The 21046-nt window shown below is 48.0% G+C and overlaps 1 long non-coding RNA gene across 1 annotated transcript; it reads right to left on the bottom strand.

Annotated features, from left to right (window-relative positions):
• Window positions 1-16700: 16700 nt before the first annotated feature.
• Window positions 16701-21046, bottom strand: LOC120834032 (uncharacterized). Its single transcript, XR_013453010.1, has 2 exons — window positions 18803-21046; window positions 16701-17943 (listed from the first exon to the last, which is right to left on the bottom strand). It is a non-coding gene; the product is annotated as an uncharacterized LOC120834032 (long non-coding RNA).

The following is a 21046-nucleotide window of genomic DNA, read 5'->3' as shown; positions in this document are numbered from 1 at the left end:
ACTTCAAGCTGCAGTTTGCCTGATGTCAATCACCACATGTTCACCAAATCAAAAGCACTTTGCTATGAAGATGTGGACTTCTGGATGTTATTAGTGTGGACGTAACTGGGCACCGCCCTCTTTCGCCCCGCTCCTCCGTCTGAGGAGCTGATCGGAGGCCTTCTCGGTCACTGTAACGTGCACCAAACGTTTTCTCCGAGACGTGAAGCTCAGAAGGACGTGATGATTGCCACATGTCAGTGGTGTGTGCACGGACGGCAGCATGCTCCACAGTCTCGTTTGGGGATCAGTGAGGGTAGAGAAGATGGTGGCCACACCTCGGAGGGGCTCCAAACTCTGTCCGGGCCCCAAATGTCTTCGCCATTAACGTTACAGTTAGAGACGCGCAAGGACGCGTGGGGAAGCGGTTTCCGTGTGTCTCCAGATTTCGAGAGGTTTGGAAACATCTTGTACGTCAACTTGGACTGAGAACCCGCCCCGACTGGTGGAAATATCCGAAACAATGTCCCCCTTGGTCCACAGTGACATCCTGACCACGGTACAGCGCGTTCAGTCTGAAGCAAAGACCTTCAAACTCGCCCGCTGACCTTTGAACTCTTCTTTTTCCATCAGGTCGAAGACAGGCGGAGCTGTCACATGTTACACACTTGCACCTGCACATGGCACATGACAGCGCGCGGACATACCTGTCTACATTTTAAAGGGAAATCCTGAGCGATGTGTAATGATGGATTGGAGAGTGGGCGGGGCCTTTGACGGACCATTAACCACAGGAAACGGGGCATTTATGGTATTTAGGAAGGTGAGTTTCATTAAAAAGGAATCGTTTTCATGAATGGGAAAGTCAGCGATAGAGAACAAATTACTTTTAACTTTAAAGTTCTTTTCCTGCTGTGAAGATAAGATCTGACTGCTTTCTGGAGGGACTGCAGATTTGGGCCATTTTTCTGATCCTCATTTGGGTGTATAGGAAGAACTTGTGAGCAAAGCTGCACGGACACAACTTCACAACGTTCTTGTTGAAGATACAGATGTGCCCTCCCAACGTGCTTCAGCAGCAGAAACATTGACCATATCCACCCTGAAAGGGCTTTAGCTTGGAAGCACATGAAAGAGAGCACCAACGGTTTTAAATAAGAGGGCAGCGTGTGCACATGACTGGAATAACCTAATGACTCTCATATGTCTTCATTTAGTGGAGCTCAGCAGGAATATGGAGCTATTGCAGACGTAGATACGCACCAGGTGAAGTTATCTCTTCTCACTCCGTCTCTATTGTTCTTTTCAAGGTTGCGTCCACGGTCTTAAACTTGAATGTGTAAAATCTTTGTCCTTCTGATCTTGAATTCACAGGTAAAAGCACACAGAGCATCTGTGGAAGTATGTGGGGATGCATGCGTGTGCATGTGTGTGCATGTGTGTGCATGTGTGTGTGTATGTGTGTGTGTGTGTCCTGGGCGGGCAGCTCATTTCCAACCACAAGTGTTCTGCTCATTCCGAGTGCACACCTTGTGCAAACAGCACAAAATGAAAACCTGCTGGAAAGTAACCGACCGGTTTATTTTACTTCCACACAACAAGACTTTATATTGTGCTTAACACGGTCTTAACAAGAAAAAGATAAATCTTCACCTTTATACCTACAAGAAGGTCTCTTTTTTTGCCATCCGAGGATTTTTTAAGAGATCTAACGCACGTACATGACTTTGCGAGAGAGAACTTTCATTCATAACACTGGAAACTTCTACATTTTAAAACCTTTAAGAGCCCATAACAAAAACCTTTACAGGATACAGGATCTTCCCCATTCTGAACAGCCTTTAGTCTGAACAGCCGACCGATTCTTCAGGAACGTTTGCTCGGCCAAGTGAGTGTGTGTCAGCCCCGCTGCCTGTGCATGTGCTTTAGGACGATCACGTCCACGTGCACTTTACCCACGAGCTCCTCGTGTGCTGCAGCGGGAGGCTGAGGCCATTCATCATGCCAAGAGGGGGCCTTTCATGGGGCGCAGGCATCATGGACGCAGAGGGCTTGTGGTGCAAAGGACGGCCTATGAGTCAATTCCCACGTGGCCAAGACTTCCCGACTAATGACCCCAACATGTGGGGCTCTCAAACCCTTCTTGTGGAGCAGGGCGGATATGTTGTAGATGTAACTTGTTTGAGGGTGAACTCGGGGCTTTAGAGCCGGTGGGAGAGATTTATGAGACGGTTATGGTCAGAAAATGATGGCCCACACGTGCATGGGAATGCTTTTGCTCCATCCAGGGCCTCAGCATAGGAAGTGTTAACAAAAGATGGTTTGAACTCAGGCTTCCCACTAAAGAGAAGAAAAAAAATGTTGATTGTGAGAAATGTTTCAAACACTCGGTGGAAAGTGAGTCATCCTTTACACAGAAAAGCTGGTCAGATTTAATGATTGCCAAGAGCACATCTATTAGCCACATATCTATCAGGAGATATTGTGCAATGTGAACGCAGTATTGAATATTTATGTGCCGTTTCTCTGCTGCGGAGTCTCGTTGTTGGTTGCAGTGCAGCACAGATTGGATAATGACTAGCAGACTTCCACGTTGGGAGAGCACGGGGCCTATTAACCTCGAATACAAGCCACGTAAACACACACACACACACACACACTCTCTCAGCTCAACATTTCCAAATCCAAATGCATATCCAAAGCGATCACATGCCTCGCGGGAGGAAGCAGCAGATATGTAATAAAGTACAGATGAGGCCCCGCGAAAAGAGGCCCAGAGGCGACAGAGGACGCTTCTCTCGGACCGTAAGGAAGCTCGATAGGCATCTTTAATAAGCCCGCCGATGTGTCACGCCTCCAAGGTTCTCCAGTGTTTGCATAACTCAGGAGGAAATGTTCTCCTTAAGTCTTGTTTAACAATACCACAATGTTTGGATTAAATCACTGCGCCAGCTTGTTTGAAAAGATTAACTTTATTTAATCGCTTTCTCATCTAATCGTGTTTGTTTTTGTCATTTACAACTGGACATTTTTAGCGATTTTGATTTCCTAAGTTTCCCAACCACTTAAATGTGCTTCCATTACCTCTAAGACCCTCACAATAGCCCACCTTTATATTCCTAACTGACAGCAGCCTGACCGTAACCTCGTTTGGTACAATATCAATGGGATAATCTTGCATAAAACATGTTTCAGATGTACAGCGCTTCAGTATAAAAATGTGTTTTTTGAGCTACGTCTACTTCTGTGCTGGACAGCGAGGATGAAATAAAAACAGTCCTAGGAATGCCTCTGCAGGGGCTGTTGGACAAGGTCTCTATAAAATGAAATAAATGTGAGTGGAAATACCAAGCTCAAAGTTAATGGGTCACTGTGAGATGCACAAAGTCTCTCGACCTGCGACCCGTGTTGGGAGAAGCTTCTGGCTTTCTCAAAGAAATAAAAAAAGATAAGAAACCTGCAGAAGTTAAACATCAAACATGATGATCGGTCGGTGCTCCGGTGACATCCACCACACTCACACATAAAAACTCAGTCTTTGGCCTCAGGCGGAGGGCAAGAGGTTAAGAATATTGATTTTTGGACTTGAAAATGAGTTCCAAGGGGTTAAGATGAAAATGCAACGGCCTGTCAATCAATCAGCCTAAAATAGAATTCAACAAGGAAAAGGACATAACAGGTCATATGATCAGAAAGTTTAAAAAGAACGGGTTCTTTTTAAGTATATATTTCACTGTCAAACCAAATGACAGTTCTATGCAAGATCTAATAAGAGTCTGTGTTAACTTACACTCCCTCTCTGCATAGTCTTATTAGATGAAGAAGAAAACATTTCCCCCTTATTGTTTTGGCCAAAAAGCAATCAGACTCTTTTGTGTTTTTCTGTTGAAATGTGTTTTACCCAAAGTCTTTTTTGAGAGGATTCACAGCTCGACCATTCGGTCTCTCAGACATCCAGAGTTCTGGAATGTATCTGTCTGTCCTGCTTTCGGTCCCTGCTGACTGACTGCTGGCCAGTATAAACAGATACAAGCTAAGTAAAGAGTTTAAAACTCCAAAAAATCCCCCAACGCGTTAATGGGAGCCATCGGAACCGCGCGCCTCCCCCCCCTGAGAGGCTCCCTCCGACCAGCCGTGTGCAGGAGCATGAACCACGGACGCCCACGCGTGTTCGATGACACGCCGGTGGAAAAACGCTCCGAGCCGATGCGAGGAGAGCTATGAGCAGAGATGGTTCCACGCCGGCCTGATGTCCATGTGTGTGCGCGTGTGTTTGAACAGTGCATTCCACAGTCCGGCTTTAGGAAAACATTCCCTTCACGCAGAGCTACTGGTACGAATAACTCCAAGAGGCCAATCGGCTGATGGGCCACACCTCTCGTGCAGTACCTGTGCTGTATTCTGTTCACGGTGAGGCTTCACTCAGTTCTATGTGCATGTGGTTTAAAGCTGCACACTTTATTGTGTTTTAACTGTGTGCGTCTGTGGAGCATCGATCAGCTTCCCAAATGACTATAAATAAAAATAAAAATAAACAAGCTGGATCCGGATTTGTTGTTTATGGCCCCGGTAATGACGAATGGACACAGAATCAAAGCCGTCTCCGGTCTGTGTGGCAGCGAGCTCCACCAAGGTCATGACATGAAACAACATACTGAGGCTCTCCCTCCGTGCACACACACACACACACACACACACACACACACACACCACAGAGGGTAAACATACATGTGTAAATACATTGTTTAAACTTAGAGTCGTGTACTTTCTGTACCTGCGTTGATGTCGAAATGATAAATAACGAGCGACTTTGTGAAAAGCCGTCTTCATCTTTTCCTGCCCGTCTGAAAAACATCTCTGGGGCAGAAGAGGGAGGCCCCGACTTCCTGTCTGGAGTCCTGAGGGCAAATGTTCAATTTGAGGAGGATTAAGAATGAGAATGTTTGGCGTCTCATCACTTACTTCTTCAAAAAGAGTCATGATCACAGGGGGGGGGGAGATCCCACAAAAGATCCGATTGGCTCACTGAATGTTACCAAAATCGGCAGTAAGATCTTGCTGAACTCTGATTCACTTTGCAAATGGCTTCAAGCACACATCCAATTCACTTCATTTTAGGGATCACAACAGGAATGTTATGAATGAAATGAAAGGAAATGCTCTAAAATATTTAATTTCATCTAGTCGGAGCGCTTGACATATTCAACAAATGTTGAATAAATAAGTGCAAGAAGAAGAGGACAACATAAGAATGTGCATCTCATTGTCATGCGTGTACCTACCAGTACTAAAATAAAATACAAATATCTGACATACTATGTGACATACTATGCTGTAACGTTCTTTTTCAAATCGTTTAACGATTTAAACGGTGACTTCTTCTTGACTCTTCCACCAGTGTATCCGACGGGCTTAAATCGAATCCCAAACAGCATCCGCAGCAGGACCACGGCGATGGGTGAATTACACTCTACTTTAGCAATGTAACACGTGTGTGAGGAAAACATGCCCGTGATATGAAACACGTGGTCGTACATGTTGGCGGCGCCCATTGATCTTGTGCACGGGACGCAGCTGCTGTGTGGATTCATTGACACGTTTGCAGAGCGGTGCATCCATGTGCAAGACACGCGTGTCAGAGAACAAGAAGAGCACGAAGAGAACGCTGAGTAGAACCGAGTAATCGTTATCAGTTGTTTGCTTCATCGCTTCAACACAGATCCGACTTCAAGCTCCATAACGGAGGGACTGGCATCCATTGTGCCCTTGTAGGAACTGGCTGGCTATCGGTGGGAAGCACCCTAGATGCTGCACAAAGACTTTGGAACGGAGCTTTAGATGTTTTGAAACAAAGCCAGGCTTAAACTCACCAAAGTGTCCCAACTTTAAAGACCGGAGTGTTTGACGCCGACACAAACGGCCCCCATTGTGGAGCGAGAGGCAGACAGTCTGTGTTGTACTAATGTGGACATTTCTCAGAGAGGGCAGCAGCGCTTCTGCCACAGTGACAGTTCCAATGATCACAAAGCCTCCGCAGCACAGACGCTGCAACCTTCTCACGCAATAGTGGGAAAAAATATCACGTCACATCAAAGTCGAGGAAGAAGTCACTTTTTATGTGACATGTGCATTCATGAGGATACTCAAATGTGATACACAATAGTATCATATTCTATACTTTGTAAGCATCTCGTACATCAACTTGGACCAAGAACTATTATAATTGCTCCTTTAAATCCAGATAATCCTGCTGCTTTTAATCGACCATTTCTGCATTTTGGTACTTTTATACTATAACTTTTGACCTTTTTAATGTGTTTCATTCAATGTCCTAACCTTTAAATCTCCTTGCCCTATGTTTGCATGTTTTTATGTGAAGGACTTTGAATGGCCCTGTTGTCGAAATGTGTTATACAAATAAAAATGCCCTGCCCGTATTATTTAAACTGCCCTACTTGCAATGGAAAAGCAGCGAGCATCTACTACCAATTATAGAGCACTTATGAGTCAGAGAAAGAAACATTTATTTTTAGACCTCAATGTGAACCAGAAAAAAAGTCAAAAGTCAGCGTCAGTTGCTGCGAGGTGGTGAGGATCTCAGATGTCCTCCAAGGAGTCCTCCTCCTTCCGCCCTACAGCAGCTCAAGCTTCAGTGATGAGATTCTTCAGGGTGGATGTCATGGAGCGGAACCAGAGCCTTTCGTCCGTCTCTCCCAGGCATCCTTCTCTGGGACGCTGAAACAGTCTGAGGAGAATAGCAGCAGGAAACGTAATATCAATCAGGAGCTTTGATGAGTCAAACCTTCTGGGTTTTTTGACTTGGAACCTGTCTTCAGTCATGGGGATGAACCCCGGTGGGGGACGAGATAAAGGGAGCACCAAAAGAAATCCCACGTGCCACAAAAAATAAAATCCTCACTCACAATAAGATGCTTTCAAGGCCACGAATTACACAGAACGGCTCATCTTCCGGGTCTCTACGGGGACATTTGCTTGTGACTGCGGCGCCGTGGAGGAGCTGCTTTTGCCGCTCGGCTTTCCGCCTCGACCCGCGCTGCTGCTCCTTCAAGCTACCGGCGATAGCATGGCGCTAACTGAAGAAATCAAAGAGTACGTCTTTATTTCAGGGTTATTAAAGCCTCCTGTTATTCTCTGTAAACCAAAGATAGCACTTTTTAAACCCCAAGTATGAGGCAGCTCGTTGCATTTGCTTTTCTTTCTTCTTTTTTTTTTTTTTTAGCGCCGGTTTTGCAACCCCTTGGTCGTTGGAGACCATGAGCTATATGTGTGCAGAATCAACACCGCCTGCACCGTACGCGTACAAGCTACGAAAACAAACGTGAACAAGGTGCACACACATATCCATACAGGTACAGTACTCAAGGGTGTTCACAACTAACCCACAGCTAAATTCAGCACAGGGCTGTTTCTCCCCATTGTGAGTGGAAACCGGCCCGGGTCCAAAAAGCACTCAGTGCGTTCCTTGTCTGAAGGAACGTGTGAGTTCTGCAACACAAGAGCAACCAGGTCTCCTCGGCCAGCGACGTCGTCTGGAGCGTCCGTGGCTGATGTGAGTAACAGGCCCTCGGCCTCCGGAGCAGACATCCTGGAACCTGAGGAATGTCCCCCCCTCCCGTCCCCCTCCCCGGCCCCACGGGACCAGCGTTCCATCCCCAGCTGAGACGGAGCTGAATCAGCGTTTCCACTGACGTCACCGTCACCCGAAAGGTACCCCGTGCTGCCGCACGTCACCATTCGGTTCTTTTCCCTGCGGCCACGGCGGTGCGTTACGCATCAGGAGTGACGTTTCCTTTCCTTGAGGATGTGACGTTTATTATGGTAGAAACTATAAACCAGAATTAAGTTCATGATAAAACGTGTCTGTTTCGATCTAAAAGAAGTTAGACGTTGCTGCTCGTGGGAACTTGTCAGTAATGTTGGCAGCTTCATCACTTCTGGCGATTGTGCTAGACGGGCTGTGCAGCTAATAGGACACAACTTGCAGGAATATTCTGTGTGTTTAATAAAGAGACAGTTCTGTTTCATGTTTAACATTTGGAACCTTTGCTTTAGTCTGTGGCACAATCAAAGTGATGAGAAGAGATGCAAACCTGTTGGAATAGTTTGTTTAGTAACATGACGTATTACTGCAGCCGCCTACATGTCTGGTGAACAGCAACAACAACGAGACACATAAAAACTGCACACAAAGACGCACAAATTACCTCAAGGAGATTTGCAATCCGGGAGTAGATCAGTGTCAGTGTGTAAATCCGTGTGTGTGTCGTGTCTCACCGTGAGTAAAGTATGCGACACCACCATCTGCAGGTGACACTTAGCAGACACGTTGTAGCTCCTGTCCAGCTTTGAATCGGTTTCCGCAGCCTTCTAAAGACCTTTGGTGCAGTTTCCGTGTCCTGTGAGGAGCCTGCCGCCTCCTGGTGAGACCTAGAATGAGACTCCTGCATTCGTAGGATGGAGATTAGAACCATGCTGACGCAAGAGGGAGCTGTCAGTCCAGTAATGTGTTCATCATCGACCTGGGGTGACCCCTTAAGTAGCCGCAGGGCAGGAAGACCTCCCTAAAGCCTGACCTGGTGTAATTATCATGCAAAGTGTGTCTTTGGAAGATTATTTCTGGACGCATTTGCATTTATTAAAAAGGTTGTGAGCGGGCCAGCGGAGCGGTTTCTTGCTGGTGCATTTTCACCGTTTCATTTTCACACGGTGACTTTGGAGGATAAAAGATCCACAAGATTTTGTGAAGTGGAAAAGATAAATCCGTCAAGCTTCAAAGATCCTCTTTTCAGTTCTACAGCAATTCAGAAGAGCGAGGTTCATAATTGTCCGTTTCCCGGAGAGAGCACTTGATTACTTTAGAAGTGGGAAGCTTTTGAAAGGCGCTAATAAATCAGCAGGAAGAATATTGCAGGTGACATGAAAAAGATTTCCTCAGAGATCCATTTTATTTTCAGTTTAATACATTTGATTAAAAGAAAACAATTGTACTGCTTTCAATATTTTACAGCAAAACACCAGATGATTGGCTTAAAAGGCCTGTTTGAATGTTGTTCTACATAAATGACACCTTTCTGGCGTCCTCCTGTGACCTTCGGTCCTTGTGGGGGGGGGGTTAGGGTCCCTGGGTGGTCCCGACCCGTGGACGGGGGACTTCTGTTCTTTGACCATCGATCACAGTTCAGGGGCATTAAAAGGACCCCGTGTTATCTGTTCCTCATGGAAGCAGCTTTGACAGGAGGAAACGTGATAGATTACACCTCCGCATTCTTACCTGATCCCTCTCGGATGTGTTCTAGATAACAGGACTCGGGCCCTTCCGACCGCTGGAGATCTACAATTTAGGAAATTAAGCGAAAGCGAACACGTGGAATCAGTCCTGCACTCCGTCGGGTGTCCTCAAGATTAAGGGACGCTATGAATGAAAGGGGGAGATGCATCTATAATGTCTGTTTTAAGATTTATTACCTTGAGTCAGCGCCCCCCCCCCCCCTCCATGCATTCCCCAGCGCTCCTCTTTGTTGCCCCTGCAGCCGCCCTTCACCCCTCCTCTATTCCCCGAGGGGCCTGCAGTCAACTTTGACCTGCACAAAGAGCTTGTTAAATGCCTGTGTAATCCCCGTGTCTCTGTTTGCCGGCGTGTTTTCATATTCGTCGTGTGTGTGTGTGCACCCGTGTGTGTGTGTGTGTGTGTGTGTGTGTGTGTGTGTGTGATCCTCAGGTTCGGTCACTCAGGAGACATCTTGTCTCGGCCGATCGCATCAACCTGATTGATCACACAAGACCCAAAGCTTTAACTCACTTACCAACAAGGAGCCCACCCTCCCACACTCACCCCCCCCCCCCCCCCCCCGCCCACCCCAGGGCGGCCTCCTTTTGGACGGATCAATACGCACAACCAGCCTCACCACCCTGCACCCCCCCCTACCCCACACCTTCCACCCCCACCTGAAATACGGTCCCACCTGGAGGGTCTACGGGAAAGGAATTGTGAAAATTCAGCCGAGCCTCTGGGCGGCTCCAACCCGTGGCGGCCTCCTTCAAGAAGGACAGATGATCCCGAGAGGTCTGAGTCACTGACATCCACAGACATGCCTGCGTCTTCCCCTCCGCCCCGCTGCTCACCTCAGCATGGAATGCGCTGGAATGCTCTTCGGTTCTCCCGGCTACCAACCCAGGATATGAATCAACTCGCCCTCCTCGCAGCCACACACACACACACACACACACACACACACCAGGACGGGCGCGAGGGCGCGTGTGCACGCCGGCGAGCAGATATAGGAAATAGCTCGGGAGAGAGTCACGCTGCGCATGAGGACAATGTTTGGAGTAAGGAGGAAATATGTGGTGGAACGGTTGAAGTGAGCTTGCTTGTGCAGGCAGTGGAAATAGAGGCGCATGCACGCTGAGCATGCTGGGAAACACATCGAGGTGTGAGGATGTTGACGGATGGAGGCTGATGGTGCTGAATGCAGTTACACCGCTTTGCTGCACTGCGTTTACAAAATGTTCTTTGTGTGATTCCAAGATAATTGTAACACACATTTAACCGGGATGGTTTCTGTTAATTAATCTCTTACTAGCAGTGCTCTCTCTCTCTGCCTTCCCACAAATAACTAAAAGTGAATTTGAATGGTCCACATGGTCTCCAACTGTGTCGCCGCTGTCATCTTCTCGTTGGGAACTTCAGCCAACCCAAAGGCGGTCTCCGCGCTGATGGGAGTGGGTGGTACATTTTCACAACGTTCTCCTGCTTCCCATAGGATTTATTGGCCCGACCGACACAAACTGACAGTCTTAGTTTAAGAAGATCTCCGTCTTCTATTTACCCAAAGGCCACATACCATGGTGTGCATGTACAATGTGTGTGTGTGTGTGTGTGTCCCAACGCTGCGCTAAAAGGGGTCTCGGCCAGACTAATGTTATCTAAACTTCCCTAATAATCACTTTGTTTACAATGGACAGGGCCTAGATAAGATCTCCTCAGTGAAGACATTAGCACCCATCGGTGCCCATCGCATTCCTAAATTCTTTGTATAAGCTAGGAATGCTGCCTCTGAAGCTTCCCCTGGAGGTAACACCTCATTCTTCCGGCCCCCGGGCTGGAGATCTATGCGCACCAGCTTTCCATCCACTTACACAGGAGCTGCTCCGGTTTGAAAAGATCCGTTTTACGCGCAAATGGGTTTTCTGCAGAAGGGGGAAGCAAACACGATGGTCGTGAAACACGTCGCACAGGAGGCACCGCGGGACGAAGCCTCCACCAACTGAGCCCGAGCACCCCGAAAGGTCAAAGGTCAAGCTACTGATTTGCCCGCAACCGCACTCCCCGCACGGAGCCCTCGCTGCTCGCCACGCTCCAGAGGGAGGGCGCTGAACATGTGACCCGGCAGCCCCGTCCGCCACCGCGGGGGGGATAAATGCACAACGTGCACATGGGAGGCGGCGCCCCCCCCCCCCCCCCCCCCCCGACACTTTCTCCGCGACGCCCCTTTTCTGCATGAAAGCTCCCACTTCTCTGAATCAGTTTGGAACAAATCTTTCCACGTCCCTTTGCCCTCTGTACCTTCTTTTCCACTCACCTTGCCTTTCTTCCCCCCCCCCCCCCCCCCCCCTCCTCTTCAACCCCTTTTTTGTCCTCCCCCCTCTCTCCCTCTGGCTGGTGGAATCCCATCCCCGTCCACCTAAGTGTCACTGAAGAATGTTCCATCATTTAAACAGCGCCGAATGCGCCGCTAATATATAACCAATTACACCGGTCACATTTCCTGTGTCTCCTTTGAGCTCTCGGCAGGCTCAAAGTGCCAATCAGGCCCGGAATGCCAGAACATGGCTCTTATTTGCCAGGGGTCAGCGCACCAGTAACCTCACATTCTAAAGGACCATTGTTCCCATGGCCAGAAAACTCGGCGAGGCACACATACACATCCAGGGTGAAAGACACACGCGCAAACCCCCGGGCCCCCGAAGGCCCCACATTGAGGGCCCGCTCTGTTTAAACAGCATCCGCCCGCACAGCCACCCGCAATGAAAGGGATTAAACAGAGTGTGTGTGCGTATAGGTGTACGTACTGTACTGTGCAACAACAAAAAGTGTCCATGTTGATAGATTTGTTTCATCCAGTGAAAAGGAGCGCCGTCGACTTTCCACATGCACATGAAATAAAAAACTTGCATTGCTAAAGTTATCTGAAAAAAATGTGATAATTTACAGCAAAGGGAATTCAGACTTTTAAGTGCAAAATAGCGGCTTCCAAGTAGCAAGCTTGTGCGTGTGCGTGTTGGTCTGTGTGAGTGTGGGAGCCTGAGAGAGCGTCTGGCCGACTGCAGGTGCTCAGACCGAGCGAGGACATTTAATGAGCTTCCACATTCTGTCCGTTTCCTCGCAGGAGCTGGAACATAAAGAAAAGTCGACTTACTGCGAACGAGAGAAGAGACGCAACACTCTCGCCGCTGCCTACGTCACACGTTAATACCGTCCGCGCCGGCGTTTCCTCCACTCAGCTGCTAAATAGCCCCACGGAAATGGGAGCCTTTTAACTACAAGTGGCTGCAGTTAATGTATACTAAGCATATGGACATCGACGTGTTACACCCACATGGGTATTAATATGCTAACAGCATCCATTATTCTGAGTTTCTTGACCTTTCCTTGTGCAAGTACGGGGTAGGAAGTGTGTGAATAATTCTCTGGATTCTGACCACGTATGCCTCGTATTCACTGCGCGGTCCGGCTCGACTCAACTCACCTTTTGGTATTTTCTCTACTTTGTTGTCCCCTCGAGAAAGTAAAAGGGGTTCTCAACTGTGTCATTGTCAACGCCACATTTAGTTAATCATTGCAAAGCGTTTTAATGGCCCGGCGTAACGAGGCCCTCAGCTGCGAACTCCACCTTCGATTATCGGACCAGGTTCGCTTTGAAGGCGGAGGAGTTTCCAAACAGCCAGCTTCACATTGCTTCACCTTGCTTCACATTGCTCTACATTGTTTCGCCTTGCTCTACATTGCTTCACATTGCTCTACATAGCTTCACGTTGCTCTGCATTGCTTCACATTGCTCTACATTGCTTCACATTGCTCTACATTGCTTCACGTTGCTCTACATTTCTCTACATTGCTCTAAATTGTTTCACATTGCTCTACATTGCTTCACGTTGCTCTACATTGTTTCACATTGCTCTACATTGCTCACGTTGCTCTACATTGTTTCACATTGCTCTACATTGCTTCACATTGCTCTACATTGCTTCGCGTTGCTCTACATTGCTTTACATTGCTCTACATTGCCTCATGTTGCTCTACATTGCTTCACGTTGCTCTACATTGCTTCACGTTGCTCTACATTGCTTCACGTTGCCCTACATTGCTTCACGTTGCTCTACAATTCTCTACATTGCTCTACATTGCTTCACGTTGCTCTACATTGCTTCACGTTGCTCTACATTGTTTCATGTTGCTCTACGTTGCTTTACATTGCACTACATTGCTTCACGTTGCCCTACATTGCTTCACGTTGCTCTACAATTCTCTACATTGCTCTACATTGCTTCACGTTGCTCTACATTGCTTCACGTTACTCTACATTGTTTCATGTTGCTCTACGTTGCTTTACATTGCTCTACATTGCTTAACGTTGCTCTACATTGTTTCAAGTTGCTCTACGTTGCTTTACATTGCTCTACATTGCTTCACGTTGCTCTACATTGCTTTACATTGCCCTACATTGTTTCACGCTGCTCTACATTATTTCGCGTTGCTCTACATTGTTTCACGTTGCTCTACATTGCTTTACGTTGCTCTACATTGCTTCACGTTGCTCTACATTGCTTTACGTTGCTCTACATTGTTTTGCAGTGCTCTACATTGCTTCACGTTGCTCTACATTGCTTCACGTTGCTCTACATTGCGTGTATTTTTTCTGTCCATGAGACTCACTGAGCACCTTCTACACGGGGAGAACCTTCTAACATGTTGCTGGAGAAGAAGCAGAAACCTGATTGGCTGCCTCGCTGTGTTCACCTGCCACATCCAGAACAATCGGATTCCTCACCTCCGTCTTAAGTGTCTCAATACGAGCACACACACACACACACACACACACACACACACACACACACACACACACACACGCATCCCAAACGCACCCAAACAGTTTCACACAGGTATGTAGACGTGTTAAGAGAAACCTGACCTACCTGACGGATCGAAACTACTCCTACGCTCCTCTGTTAACCACCCAAAGTGCTGCGTGGGAAACAATGCTTTGGCAATACCAGCTAATTCCTACTCAAATACCCGAGATGGATGGATGGCTGGATAGATAATGAGTAAACGTTGACACGGCCTGGAAGGGGAGCAGGAGAGATAGAGGTTCCGTATTAGCACGAATGGGTGAGGTATAGAAAAAGTTTGTCATTACGCCTGTTCTCATTTGTTCCCTCTCCTTTGCTTCCCTTGCTTGCCTATAAGAGACATCCGAGGCCAAAGGGCAGACAGCCCTTTCAGAGAAACATGATTGCATCCTTGTTGCGAAAGGCCTTTCATTTAGAAATATGTGACTTTCTGCTAGAAAGCCGGAGCGTTCCTTCTTCCATAACCGCTTTTCTCCGCAGCACAAAAAAACAGGGCAGAGAGAGAGAGAGACCTTGTGCCTCTGAAAAAGCCCTTTTCAAGACACTCGTGTTTTCAAGGTCCTGCCTTGAAAGACAGCAGGCTTACAGGCATATAAAAAAAACCCATCCGGATCAAACCGTCATTTAATATATTTGAGTTTTTTCATTTACGCGGAACTGTAAGGTGTAGCAATTCCTTCTCCTTAAAGATCAGCTAATCTAGAACATATATGTATATATATATATTTATATGTATATTTGCTTAGTCTTATAATATGCACAGGCAAAGTAAAGACTGTGATGCCCGGTCAGCAGAAAGCTGCGTCATGCTGCTTTGACCGCGCTCAGCACAGGCTGGTCTGTTGTTTTGGCCTCGAGTACTTGGAGGTTATGTAGCTTGGGTCAACACCACGTGCGTGTGACCAGCGTACCGCCGGGTGATGTCACATGGCTCGCCAAAGTCCGCTTTGATGTCAGCAATTAGACGGTTCAAACTTCTCAGCTCGCCACGAATGTCAGAGCCCGCTGTTTACGGGCTAATGGGTTGCTAGGTTACCCAGCGGAAAACACTCGATGTCTGGATCCTTATCACCGCGCCGCTAATCAAATCGGCTCATGCTCACGTCACATGAGGAGCTTTACAAATTATATTATCCATTAATGTAGGGGGGGGGGGGTGAAAAGGAGATTTCTCAGTCCAGTAGCTGATGGGACTATATATATATATATATACATATACTTAGTAAAAGGTACAGAAGATCACATTTGCTTTTGTTGTCAAGCATCTTATTCAAGGACCCCCCCCCCAGAAGGATGGCCTCTTTAGAGCGCCGCCCCGCTCTCGTTCACGCGCACATTTTCCTGAAACTGCGGCGTGTGAGCGCACTTGTCCACACAGTGCGTGACCCGAGAGCTGTGCGATAAGAGGACGACTGGGAGGAACGTTGCTCCGCACCGCTCTATCGCCTGCGCTCCTTTTGATAATAGTTTCACTGCTGGCGGATCAAAGCCGCCCACGCCGCTGAGTTTGGAGTGTGTGCTCTTTGGAAGGATCGCTCTATTCCCTGTTTCGGGGCAGAGGTGTCTGATTTCCCTCGCTTACGGCTCGGTTTCCAAACCGGGTCGGAGTCCTTCCGCCGTCAGGGGGGCGTCTTCTACCGCCGGTGGGCTGCAGGAGGTTTTCTGCATCGGGGTCAGAAATGGAATCTGAATAGGATCGTCAGTGGGGAACCCCCCCCCCCCCCCCCCACTTTGAATAGAACTTTTGCAGGAAATCAGTGAATTCAGGTTTAACATTCCACCTCCTTAGAGCATCACTTGCTATACCCGTGAGGCATTGGTTTCTATTTCACAGTTTGAGTTTTAGGGAGAAGCAAGAGGATCTATTTTACCCCTCAGTGTCGCTGTTTGCTCTGTCGGTTGACGTGCTTTGCATAACAGAACCTGTGTGAAAGTACGAGCCTGCTGCACACGTGCGTACAGATTTACAGAAGCCTGCAGCGATGAAATACCTCGTTATGAGTCCTGGAAGAAGGAATGGGGCCTTATGTTTGCATTGAAATGTAATGCAAAAGGTTCTTCATTGGTTCTGCAGAACAATTGTTACTCTTGACCGTCACCGCCGCACATTTCTGACGATATATTCATGACTCTATTTTCATTAAGAATTGTTGCGATGTGGTTACAACGAGCCCTTTGTGTCCTCACAGACGTACGCGGCGATGCCCCGGCAGTAGGCGGCACCGCGCCGGTCCACATCGCCCTCGAACTAGGACGCGGTCGGCTCTGACGGGTTGTCGTGACACACTGTGCTGACTCACAACATGTGTCTCTGTTTTTGTTTCTAAAGATGAAGAAAAAAAAAACACAAAAGGCCAACTGACCTTTTCTTTCTCTTTTTTCTTTGCAAACACCAGCTGTCAAGTGGACATTTGGGAACACGTGCAGATTTGTGCACGTGTGCTGGTGTGTGTGTGTGTGTGTGTGTGTGTGTGTGGTTGGAGCACTGTTGCCATCCAGACCAGAATAAATTAGAACAGGCGCTCAGAGTAGATTTGAGGCAGTTCATGGTGAAAAAAACACACATGTTTTCCATGTTTGTTCCTGGTGACGCAGCATCCTTCAAATAGTATTTTGTATTTTTGTGTATTTAATATATAAAGTGGTATTTGCATCCAGTACGGAGACATCGGAACGGTTATCAGGTATAAAACTTCTGGCAAACTCATCAACAAAGATACAATAAATACAAGAACTGACATTAAAGCAGAATCAATTTTGCCGTGTTGAGTACAAAAACAAACAATTAAGGCTTATCTGTATTATTGAGCTTATCTGTATTATTGTCTGCAGACACGCCTCCACTGTTAAACCCGTTGATTCAGTTGATTACGCCAGTTATCGTCGCATTGACACGCATTGGTTTCTATTTATCTAGAAAGCCCTCGACGGGAACTTTCCATACGAGATATTACTTCCTTGTCGAAAATGGTCCCACTGTCAATATTTGACTCTTGATACTTGATACTTGACTAAGTCCTGCCCGAAGACATTCGGGGACACTCGCTGGAACTTTTTTGCATTAAACATTCTAACAATTACATAACAATTACAACCATGATCCGAAATGACAAACTGCGTCCTGTCGGCGTCCGCTTGTCTTTTCAATGTGCATAAATGAAGCTCCACGGGAGGATGTGGTGGTTGAAGTGTGAGAGACACCGTGGACCACATCCACTTTAGAGGAACGCCAACGTGCAGATAATGTCGAGTCCACCTGTTCTGTGGCACTGTTTTAAATTGGAATTAACCCAGATGGTTTTGTAACGTCAGGAACGCACGGTGCTGCCGTTTTCGGCGTTGGGTAAATGTCCACGTCTCTCCACGTCGGTGCCGCTGCATCTGTCCCTCTTTCGTTCTTTCTTTCGGTGCGTGCGGCTTAAATTACAAAGCTTTCACTCAGAAGTGACTCATGTCGGGGAAATGCACTTCTTTCTTTCTCGCTCTCACTTTTCTTTTCTTTTTTTTTTTTTCTAACTGTCTTACCGCCTCTCACTTCATTTTTTGAAAAAACTATATTTTTTCCTCTCGGTTCCCAAGGCCGCGTCTGTTTTGCTCTTTGTGCTTTTCAGCCGTTGACATTTTTTTTTTCTTCTTTTTTTTAAAGAAACACCTCTTTTTCCACAGGATTCGAGCATCACGTCTTGCGGCTCCCACAGAACACCTTGACTGAACGAAAGAGCAGAGATCCCCGTCCTGCCTTTGCAAGACGGTCACACAAAACACCTGGAAGAGAGAGAGAGGGCAGGGGAGGGGGGGGAGAAAATGGGGCTGGGGCAGATGGATGGAGAGGGAAGAAAAAAGGAGTACAATTAGTCATCTATTTCAAAGACAGCATATAATAAAACATTCCCCCCCCCTTAGGTAAACCTGGTGAATGCAAACACGAATTAGCCGCCCACGCTCGCTCAGTGAATAAGGCTAAAAGAATGCATGGCAGCCCACTCATCGAACGCCACGGAGCCACTCTCCCCCCGCGTCCCCCCCACTCCCCCCCTCTCACTCATTCTCCCTCTCCTCTTCCCGCCGACACATCCCATAATGGGTTTCACCTCCACCAGCAACCCAAAAAAAAAAAAAAGATATTCATTAGACGGTAAGATTGAAACATTGTTTTAAAAAGAAGAAAATGTCCACGCCTGAGAAATGATGTTTTTTCAGCAACACAATGGCGAGGGCGGGACGACCTTGTGAAAGGGGGCCGTCTGCTTTGAATGCAATTCATTTAATGGAGACACGAGGATGTGCGCAGGCCGAGGGACGCGATCCAAAGAAGAAAAGTCCCCCCCTCCGGCGGCCCGCCGTAAAGAAAAGGACGGCGCCGACAGCAAAGGCCGCTAATGCTCCGCGGGCCACAGAGAGCGGCGGCGTGCGTGCGTGGAAGTTGCGCCGGGGGCCCACGTTGCGTTCGGGGGGGAAAAGGGCAGAGCACAATCAGACGGGTGAAAGGAGCGCGGCTGAGAGCGACGGGCAGGAGCAGCGCCGCCGACCGGCAGAGAGCCGCGGGGTCGCGACCCCCTCCGATGCTTGAAAGGAGGAAAATCACAGCAAACCGCGCTCACACAAATCGAGCACACATCAATTTTTGTGCCCTTCCACTTTTTTTTTTTTTTTTTAACCAGATGCTCACCTGAATCCGTCCTTGTTGTTACCAGAGCAACAGGAGAGGTTTCTGGGGCTTGTGGGCTGCGCCGGTGCATTCGGCAGATTTCTCTCTCTATATCGACACACACATTTCTCGCTCTTTTTCTCTTGTTAATACACCATCACAGTCACTGTGATCTCTGCACGAGCTGACAATCAGCTGCTGGTGGTTGAGGGGTTCCGAACAAAAGAGCAGGAAATTCAAAGGCAGAATTCCCCCCCCCCCCCCCCAAAAAAAAAGCCACATGGGCGTTTTACAGTGTGTCAAAAACATCAAAACTCTGACAAAGGTTAACTAAACGAGGGTTTCTTTGTGCTTTGTGTTATTCGGTGTGTGGGTACAAGAACTGAAAAAAAGACAACAAAAACAACAACAACAACAACAAAAAAAGCCTCTGGAGGAACAAAGTGAAAGCGAGTGAGAGGCGAGGCTGCGGGGGGTCGAGCGCCGTGTCCCAACGTTTAGGACAAGCCGCCTCGCATCCGTCTGCCCCCGAGAAGGCCCTCACTCCTCTGGTCATCGTCTTCTTATTGTTCTCGCCGTCCCTTTCACACACACACGCACACACACACACACACACACACACACACACACGCGCGGTTGTATCTGATAGAGAGGGAAACCACAGTGATGAAGTGACTCAGTGATAAACCACAATCATCCCTTTTCGCCGAGGGGAAGCACGGTGACATCAGATGTGAACTTAAACATGCTGATGAGCTCCGGGTACGCACACACGTTCACACGCGCGCAGACACACACATGCAAATGCGCCGACCGGTGACAGGGGAAACCCCCCGTTTCGATGCGCGACGTCTTACCCGTCACCTTTTTTTCTAATAAATACAATCAGAGAGCAACTGGAAATGTTGTTGGAAACTCTTTGTTTTGCTGGCGAGAATTCTCCCCTCGTCCCGTGGACGGAGCGGGTTTCTAGACCACACTTTGAACTCGCTTTCTATTCCTTCGCCAACTGTCTGACGGGTGTTTGCAAGTAATCTCACCAGCGTCTCCCGCGTCGGTGACCTCTCTCCCCTCGTCTCCCCTCCTGTCCTTCGTCCCCGCTGCGCCGCGCTCGTCCTCTTCACCGTCGTCTCGTCTGAGGCCTCAATGCACTTTCTCCCTCCTCCGCATTGGCGCGTAATGTGTGTGAGTCAGGCTCTGGAGCGCAGCTTTGCACTGTGCTAAGTGTTGAGGAGGGCTCTTTAAGTGTGCATGTGTGCGTTTGTTGCCTCTACGTGTGTGTGTGTGTGTGTGTGTTTTTTTCTACTAATGCAAATAGGTCCCATTATCGTCCCAATCCTTCATTAGAAGTAAATGTCAGAGCAATTACCTGCTTCTGTGACTCACCTTTTCAGCCAGGTGCTTTGTCTCTGCCCCCACATGCATCCTGCACACCAGGAAGCCACAGTATGCAGATACCCCACACACACACAGACACAGACACACACACACACACACACATAAACATTTCTGACACACGGCAAAAGAATGCGACATATCCTATGGCCAAACTGCTCAGACGCTCAACATGTTGAGATTTTTGTGAGTTTCCGTTGTGGAAATCGGCCGCTGACAACTTAAAACACAACATAACTGACCCCTGCATTACAATCCAACGCCGCCCCCCCCCGGCTTTAGGCTCCGAGGCCCCACAACCTTCTTTTTACCTTCCGTCAGGAGCCTCCTTTTTTCTCTGACCTCCGCGTTCTCCCTCCTCCCGCGCGTCACGGCTGCTTGCGAGGTTGTGCGTGCGCGGACGGGATGCGGCGAGGCGCGCGAGCGGAGACGAGCTGCGAGTTGCCGGGAGTTTTTGGCAGCACAAATGAGGCAGAAATGTGACTCCATTATTGCACGACACATCATTGACTTCACATCTCTCCGCATGGGGCAAAGCGTGTCTTTGTCTGTCTCTTTCTGATCTCGGCGGCATTCGGAAAACTGTTTTTTGATTGCCACGCAAACACACACAGACAGTTGTGTGATTAATTGTGGGTGTGCGTGTATGCCAGCCACCAGTCACCGAGCAACAAAGGGAAATATATGACCAGGTACGTTGATCGGCAGCATGTCCCTCACAGTTAACTCCCAAACAGGTCTTTTTGGATGATGCAAAAGCTTCTCATCACTTTGACGGTTGATGAAACGGTGTCAACCTGAATTTCCAACTTAAGCGTGTGAAACAAGTGGTGCGAATACGCCTGCCGCATTAACGAGACCGTACTTGCC

This window comes from Gasterosteus aculeatus, chromosome 16 (assembly GCF_964276395.1).
Source record: "Gasterosteus aculeatus chromosome 16, fGasAcu3.hap1.1, whole genome shotgun sequence".
In the NCBI taxonomy this organism is placed as follows: Eukaryota; Metazoa; Chordata; class Actinopteri; order Perciformes; family Gasterosteidae; genus Gasterosteus; species Gasterosteus aculeatus.
Note: the sequence above shows the minus strand (reverse complement) of the source record. Positions and strands in the feature narration are given on the sequence as shown.